Raw genomic sequence first — 9,791 nt, 5'->3', positions numbered from 1 at the left:
GTTACATATTTTAATACATTACTTCTACTAAAAGTCGGTTGTATTTGTTATTTTTATTGCCTTTTAATAGCCTATTTACTCACAAATAATAAAAATTGGGAAAAAGATTTTTATACTATCATGTGCAGTGAACAACAGTGGATGGAATACTAATATCAATTTAATTTGTAAAATGTTTATACAATACCGACTTGCCTGAGTGATATAATTTTCAAGACAACAGTAAAAATGTCAGAAAATCAGTCTTGGGTCAGTTTCAGTTAGATCTAACAGGATTTTATGTGTAGTGAATCAAACTCACCTGATCAGTTTCAATGCATCTTGCTATATTTTTGTAAACTAGTTCTAGTACCGGTATTAGTCAAGTCCATATCTGTAACATTATTGCTTAGCCATTCTGTACATAATAATAAATCGGACTATAATAATAGTATTATAAGACTGCTATTAAATGGTAAAAGGTAGCTATGCCTTGCACTTGCCGGTCAATGTCATGTGTATAGTTACTAATATCTGCGGATAAAGTTCTAAAATAATGAAACAAAGAAATATGTCTAATCAAATGAGTGTCTTTCAACTTACTTTTTACTGCCTTGAAAACAATTAACAGAGTTGCCAACTAACACTGATTTTCAATATTTTGTATTAATTTTACTAAGATATACATAAAATTAAGGATACTGTTAATATATTTATAGGCTAGGTTTTACAATAAGGTACACCACCCATGAGCTGCACTTTATTCCATGAGTATGCACCATTTTCAAATTAATCAAAAGATATGTGGCAGGGTTGGCGTACCAGATTCTAAAGTTTCAACTTTGTGTACATGAAAGTGAAAATACATATTTTTTATGGAAAATGCTGATAGGTATATGGAAAATATTGCTTTAAATTTTTCTTTTGAGAATACTGCTCAAGGTGTTATAGGTTGGCAGCTCTGGATTAAATTTGCATCATATAAATATAAGACAACCGCATACAACAAACATTTGACAAGGGAGATTTGGAGTATTGTGATGGAAGAGAGGTCTATCTTGTAATATCCATGCATATAGAAAAAACAACTAGTCCCGGGATATATTGGCAATATAGGACTTTTTGTAATAAAATACAGAAGTTTTATACATAAAATTAGATGATATACAGCATATAGATGATATAAATTATATGTCATATATTATACATTATAATATGTTAATAAAAAGTATATTTGAAATTGAATCCTTGAGCATGGTGGTGAAATCTGTCATTCCTGCATGTTGACTAGAAGGTGGCTGATTGCAGAAAAATATAATACTAATACTTATAAAAATGTGAAAATATTATATTATGGTAAACTCGTAATAGGCGAGATTTATTTAGTTTTTGTGGTTGTGCGAGTCAATAAAGTCCAAACTTACACTCGTGTTAATTCATCAAGTAAAGCACGAAGATAATGATGTGCTTTACATGCTACAGTGCTGGCATAATAACCATTGATTGCTGTAAACTGCAACTTTTAAATTCGGGTATTTTCCTTTAAAAGCACTAAGTACTGCGTTGTTAAGGGAGTATACGAAAGGTAAAATCAAGTTGCTCTGATTGAGATTAAAATAGACTTGTTGCAGAGAGATATGCAAAATAATCTTAATTCTAAAATTTTGAGCCAAATCGGACAAACGGTTTTTGAGATATTGCTGTTGAAAGATTCTTTTATTAGCCAATATATTGATGAAGTTAATGAGGAAAATTGGCAAAATGTGCTCATTAATATTTTTTTTGCCAATATTTTATGAATAAACCTTCATACTACTTTTACCTTTAAAATTTTGACCTGAAACTTTGCCTATGTGTCTCTATGACCTAAACCTTTAACATGTGATTTTCCCTTCCATCTAATTTTTTAAATATGCAAATTAGATGGGCGGGAAAATCACATGTTAATGTTTTAAGCCATAGAAACACATTGGCAAAGTTTCATGTCAAAATCATATAAAATAATAGTATGAAGGTTTATTCATAAGATATTGGTATAATATTGGCAAACATGAATATTCATGAGCACATTTTGCCAATTTTCCTCATTAACTTCATCAATATATTGGCAAAAATGATAAAATACAAAGAAACTAAAAACATGTATATCTTGACAACTGTATGTCCGATTTCCTTCAAACAAAAACTATTTTGCTCAGTGTATTTAGCTTAACTTATTCAATCTATTCAAATGGTTCTAAATTCAGTTTCTATTTTCCAGAAACATCGTTTCGAACCACCTTAATGTTGGACATATGAAAAATGGGGTATCAAAATTCGCGTAAATAAATCATTCTTCTCTCCATGTTGAAATATTGTGGAAACAATGACTAGTTCTGAAGCTATAGCGTATTTATAACAGCTGTGTTACTTCTTGTGCAGACTTTAGATCATCACACCCTAAGACTGCGATCACATAGAAGTATACGTTTTATGGTATTCGCTATACGAAATACGCTCATTCGATCAGGCCGAGTTCACATAGTATACTCCTATGTGAACTTAGGTCGTGTTCTCACTACAGACATGGGGTCTCGTACCTAGGTCCGAGTCCACATTCAGTCCACATTGATTTTGCGTTCTCACTAACACCAAAATGCTGATGTAGGATTGACTCCACTTACCCGGATGTTATAATATCAATGCATGACGTCACAAATTCTGTTGCAATGCATGTTTTGAGCCCGGGTTTTGAGCCGAACTCACAGCACAAATCAAACTTTACTATTTTGAAAGATCATTTTTTATTTCCAGGCCCCCTGATATATTTCTGCAATCAATGGATATGTTATTTTGTGAAATGTATAATTTGGAAAGATCTGAAATAAAACGCTCTAAAAACTATTATTTTATATTAGGCCTATACGTGTAAAATGAGAGAAATACATCGGGTTGTTATTTCTGATTTTGGTCAAGCACGCCGATTTACACGCAACACAACCTCTAAATCACCACCATCAAAAATACTATTTTTGATTGGTAATTTTGACTCGGTCTAGCAAAATGAACATCTCAAAAACGAATTATTACACCTGAATAATATCCTTTCGTACTATCCTGTAAAGTTCAATGTCGTTTTGTTTAATTCTGAAACTGGATAAAATCTGTATCTTGCCGCGATGCCGTTGTTTTCACACTGCATGAGAAGCATGCTGCTCATCAAACTACGGCAAGCATCTCAAACAAACTTCCGTGTGTAGCCACATTCCCCGAGCTTTTTCCAAATAAAAAAATAAATGTTGTAAATTACTACATGAAATAAAGCCTGTAGAAATTTGTTCTATAATACCAGCTATGAATTTTTAAATTTGAAAATTCATATGTTTAAATTTTATAATGGAAAATTATATAATACAGACTGTATAATTGTATAGGCCTATAGTACAACGACGGCCATCAAGGTCGTGCATAGAGCATTTCCGGTATAAGTGGATCGAGTCCACTTGCAAATGCGTTCTCACTATGCTGTTTGATACCACGTCCTAGGTACGAGACTACCTCAATGAGGTGGCCTCGATGCTACATCCTGGATGTAGGATCGAGTTCGCGTTCTTCGCGTTCTCACTATGCTTGGAAGTGGACTCGATGTAGGATCGAGTCCACGTCCTGGTATCAAACAGGCATAGTGAGAACGCGCCCTTAGACTATGCCATAGTCGAATTTTGATAAAAATATGTTATAATTATTTAATCATGATGAACGCATTCCGTTTGAACTCAAAATTTAATATACTGATGTTTATTAAACATGTTAAAATTAAAGTGCTCAATGGTAAAATCGTCATAGAATTTATATAATTAGATTTTTAGTGACAATAAAAGTTATTGAATGCAACATATCTTGCATAATTATAATGGCTCACTTAAATACTAAACAATTCTGATTTTGGAATCTACCAGTTTATTGATCGCGAAAATTCGACTATGTACTTTGACTTTTAAGCAGAACTTTGGTCTATAAAACACACTGTCAATCATACTTGTTTATCAATCCAATGTAACCACAAGTACTCGGCATGGTAGTATTAGACGCGCTAAATGTGCGTCCATGCACCACTGAGAGATTAACTTTCGCGCCACCACAAATGTGCCGCAAAATTCCATAGATTGTTATGTACGATGTAGTCAATGGTAATAGCACGTGCCCGGAGGATTTAAACAATAGCGAGATCTGGGCAACCAATCACAAGCCAGATCCATTTAAAGATGCATTACATCATGGCCAATTTTAGTTACTCACCATAGAGTCCTGTGTTAAAAATGTTAAACGCAAGTCTAAGTAAGTAGTCCACTTGGGGAGCTAACAAGCAGAGGGAGTATAGCGACCGAAAATATCAGATGTGAAAATCTATCAATTGCACACACATTAATACAAAACAGCGTTTTATGCTTGAATGTAATAGCCAGAGTATGCAAAATGGGCAAGTGGACTACGGAGAAGTCTAATGTGAACTCAACCGGATTGAATGAGCGTATATCATATAGCGAATACCATAAAACGTATACTTCTATGTGATCGCAGCCTAAAGGAGCCTTCTTTTCAAATCTTTATCAGAAATGTAATCAAAATTATTTTTTTATTTCTATACATTTACCGTATTTATTTAGCATTAATGAACTCACAAGATAATGAACTGACAAGATCATTAATTACAACCGTATTGTCTGTACTAAATGCCCCGGGGAGTTGCATTTTTCCAAAAGGAGGCATTTGTGAGAAGTGAATTTTCAGGGATTTACTACTGTACTAATACTCTACTGATGGCGGCGCCCATGGAATTGTGTAGAAAATTACATTTTTGTGGTAAATACAACAAAATTACACCCATAAGTGCATTATCAAGCAAGAATCTGATGAAATTCTACTATATTAGGCAATGAAAGGCAAGTCAAGATATTTTTTGCCTGATGGGTGGACAGTGCATGTAACTAGTTAGAAGCCATCACTGACTGTTCTCATATGAATTAATATCAATCACTTATGTCACACTCCTCTCAACTGAACCATAAACATTCACTCATCTGAAACAGATAAACAATCACAAAGCAAATTGTATTTTTTTTTCATGGAATAGTTTATTGCTTGAAATATATGACAAATACTTCTTTTCTACAAAAATATATAGTAATACTTTCATTATAAATGTTTTCCACAAGGAATGTACATTTCATCTGCTACAATTAAGACATTGGTATTTTCCACAGAATTAAAACCAGAGAACCAGGACGTTAAGGTTTTACCGTCGTCACCCGATTCGACTTGACTATTGCGCCTGTTTTCAAGGCGTGCGTACGCCGCGTCGTGTTCGGCGTTGCATTGCAGACATCGCAGAGAACGATGCGTGTTGTGCGTGTCAATGCTATTTTTGCGCACCGGCAATAACTAGGGCCAAAAAATAAAGAAACAACGTTTGCTGAGCACAGAAAAATGTGGTCGCTTCTAATATATTAAATACAACATGTACAAACCAAATCTTGCTAGCGTGCTTCCAGTAATAACGGACCTGGACCCCCTCCCCAAAGTAGGCCTACGACAGTAAGGGTCCAATAGATGGTATGAAGTTATAGGCCTACCAAACAAACACAGAATCAGGGTGTGGTTTTTTACATTAGGCCTAAACGAGTGTTGGTTAAATTGGTTAATTCGTTTTAATATTTTGGCCTAAATGTTGGGTAAGCACTACGACATATTATAGGCCTATTAAAAGTTATACGTTTGTAGAACGTTTCATAATGAAACACACTACAACAAAATTAAAAACATGTTGTGAAAACGTTATTGTAGACATATATTATTTTGGCAACATTGTTCCAACTTAGAATATGTTTTGCAGCAAGTGTTCAATGCTTTTGATTGTTATTTTTAAAATGTTTTAAAACATTTAAATGTTTAAAGCATTTTGTGTTATTGGGTAAAGACCTACTACGTGCACTGAATTCATAATGCATGCGATATAGACAACACCATCAAAACTATTCAGTTTAAAAACAAATGTGTCATACATTTACAAAAATGATATCATAATTGGCCAAATGTTTTTCTACAGCTATAGGCAACCCAGCGCTTAACTTTGCTTTAATTGAATTGCAACAATTGATGATATGAATCCACCTCGAGATAATTCCGTGAGGCCTATAGTTTTGTGACCAAAAGTTTTCCTCTCGGTAAATGGCACTAAGCATGCTAAGTAGGCCTATGGCTATAATAATTGTAGGCCTATTATAGTCAAACACTTCCGCCCATGTCAAACGCTTCGCTTTAACATGTTTAATAAATCTTCTTTTTGGTCATTCGAGTCAGGTGAACATAAAGCTGAAAATAACTCACTTTGTGTAACTTGATACCTCTTTGGCCCAATAGGCTATCTTTGCAGATGACCAAAATACACCAAATTAGAATTAGGCTAAGAATTTTTTAATATTTTTAGCCTTAATAGCTGACATCATTGTTCCTAATTATGGACACTTCTTAGCCTAAGTATTTTAGGTAACTTTTTTACAGTGAAAACTTTCCTGCGTAAACAAACAATTCCTTTTTTGTGGCCATATGCGTAAATGAACGCTGATCCGCATCAGATCGCGCTTCATACCAGCGCTGGCACGCACCAAAATATCCACGCACGCAATTAACTACGCATGGTGTCGCAGAAAAAATGCATTTTTGACCTATTTTGGTCAATTTACGCGAAAACTAGGTCCGGTACCCCCAATTTTTTTTTATATATAATATATAAAATTAAAAAAATTTGTCTCGACAATTTTTTTATACAACGCAAAAGGTGGTATATTTTGGACAAATTGCTGATTTTGCCATTGAAGTGTACAGAGATTTTTGGAAATGTACACCTCTTAAAACGGCTGTAGCTCAAAAGTGAGGTCCGGCACTCCCTGTTTTTTTTCCTGATTTATTATCTACACATATTAATGTACAAAATATGTCAATTTAAAAAAATTTTGTCAATAGGTTTAGTAACGACGGTAAAACCTTAAATAGAGTGGTCAGTTTTGGGGATAAAATTGGGGGTATTTGGGTCCTTGCCAATGGTATGTGGAAACAAACAAAAACTAATTCTGTGTGATAATCATACTATAACACATTGTGTTGTTCTTTGATGCAGTCAGTGCATCGCGCCATGCAGTGTTTGAATTATGTGGTTTCTACAAATCTTAAGGGGAGTCGGAGCCTTCAGGTCATATTTTTCCAGTTTTAGTTATTTTGCTTTTAAAATAATAGCTTATTATTATATCTCTGCAGAATATTGAATTTATAGGAAATGAGTCAAGTCACTGGTCACATTATTATTTCCATATGCATTGCAGTTATTGAGTTAGGACAAATAATAGGTCAAAACAAATGTTTTTGCTATTGCCCCCCCTTCCCATACTTTTCCTAGTGTGTAGGCTTTATTTTTAACTCGGGCACAGCCCCGACTCAGGTCCACTCATCGCGTCCTCGGTGCTTTGCTGAATTCCGGCTTCAGCAACCCCACAATAAAATCACTTTGCTGATGCAATAATACCAAGCTGCTTGTTCCCCTCACACCAGCATCATATCCCAATTGTAATATGGAAGTGAAAAATAAACTGCAGTTTAAAAACACCTATTGAAAAAATGTCCTTGATTGACTGGTACTCAAGAAGATTTATTCAATCTGACAGATGAATATTATCTTTATCAGTCAGGAAACTCACCGATAGAACCACACACTGATACAAAAAGCATATGCCATGCTAAAATAAAAGCCCAAATCTAAACATGGTTGCTAACATCAAAACAAAGTGGACAGGAGAAAACTGGCGATGGAAACAAGTGTTTAACACCATCTACAACAGGGCTAAAAGTGAGTGCCAAGAGTGGTTCACCCTCAAATATTTCCTGTGGATACAAGTGTTACTTTTCATCTAGATGTTTTAAATACATGTTGTCTTCCTTTTCAGAAGAAATGAGTGTAAGCTTTAAAAGTGACCACTGGCCATGGTGACCACTGGCCACATGTGCTTTAGAATATGAAATGTTTTTGACAACAGCAATATGAAACAACATCTGATGTTCAGACCCAGGTGAACAGTCAGGATTCAATTAGAAATCATAAAATCAAAGAAAGTGGTGTTTTTCAAAATGAAATTTAAATATGATTACAAAACGGACAAATTATGGCTCTGGAAATTACATGTGTTGACAAAACCTAAAAACCTTTTAGGGATTGAGTGAAGCTGTAAACCTTACATGTATGCACTTGACATAAGTGACTCACGGCGAGTCTGTTTGTTGCTAGATAACAAAACATTACTGACAACAGCCTTATTTATTCCAGTTGGTTCAAATTCACCATAGAAGTGACGTAATAATCAGATTAACTACCATAGCAATAGAGGAATACAATCTTGGATTGGAATATATTGCCCTGCACTATAAGCAGGTTGCACTCTTCACCTGTGTATGTCTGCAATCATAGATTGAATACAATACCACTCTTTTCAAAGATACTTATCTTTCAGGTGGGAGTGATCAGCATTTCTTTGACATCTATGATTCAATGCATAGGTACCAAGCGTGAACATTGTAGTGCAGGGCTATATATTCAAAAATTGTATTCATCTATTGCTATGGTAGATTATTCAATCAATCGATCAATCAATCATATTTATTTCCATCAAAATTAAAACAAATAACAAAACATGATAAAAAAAACGATGGAGGAAACGAAATGAGAAGCAGAAGCCTGTAAATTGTTATGCTCCCCTGAAACACTCAAATAGTAGGGCCTAAATGTATAATAACAGATACACAAAATGAAAAGATACAATACACCAAACCTATTATTACGTCACTTCTACGGCGAATAGGTACAAACACTAAGCACCAATGAAAATCAATACTTCAGCCTTTCAAACATTTCACCTCTTAGATAAACAGAACACTTACACATTTGACAGCGTTATTGACTGTGTAATATGTATACATCTGCTTTTTTCAAGCAAGTAACAGTGTGACTCATCTCTTTCATTTTGATATCAAATTTAAACAAAATGAAATTATTATCTGTTCCAACTTTGATGACACCTTTCAAAGAGGTATCAGAGTGGTTTGATGAGACAGGTGCCCTGTTCAATTCTAAGCCTGTATTGATTGCATGTTTATTTACTCCATCGCATTTACACCCACAAACCTCCTGACAGTGCATGGAACTTGTCCAGTGTGACGTCACAAGATGTCACCGTAGCTGGAATGTATTATAATTTCTACATAATTTGCAAAGAATGAATGCTCATTTAGAAAAAATCATAAAACATTTTTGAAACCTTAATGCAAAACATTCAAACATCGGGTTAGTTGCTGAAAGGCAAGTCAAGATATTTTTTGCCTGATGGGTGGACAGTGCACGTAACTAGTTAGAAGCCATCACTGACTGTTCCCATATGAATTAAAATTAATATCAATCACTTATGTCACACTCCTCTCAACTGAACCATAAACATTCACTCATCTGAAACAGATAAACAATCACAAAGCAAATTGTATTTTTTTTTCATGGAATAGTTTATTGCTTGAAATATATGACAAATACTTCTTTTCTACAAAAATATATAATAATACTTTCATTATAAATGTTTTCCACAAGGAATGTACATTTCATCAAAAAATTCTTGGGCCAAATTTTTTTTTTATTAATTTTAAAACTAGATAAAAATATCTAGGAGCCATTTTTAAATTTTTTTAATTTTGACAAACTTCACCAAAAATATTTGAAATTTAAAAAAAAATCAGGCTTT

The sequence above is a fragment of the Amphiura filiformis genome, chromosome 5 (assembly GCF_039555335.1).
Source record: "Amphiura filiformis chromosome 5, Afil_fr2py, whole genome shotgun sequence".
NCBI classification, from domain to species: domain Eukaryota; kingdom Metazoa; phylum Echinodermata; class Ophiuroidea; order Amphilepidida; family Amphiuridae; genus Amphiura; species Amphiura filiformis.
The sequence above is the reverse complement of the archived record's forward strand: the minus strand, read 5'-3'. Positions refer to the sequence as shown.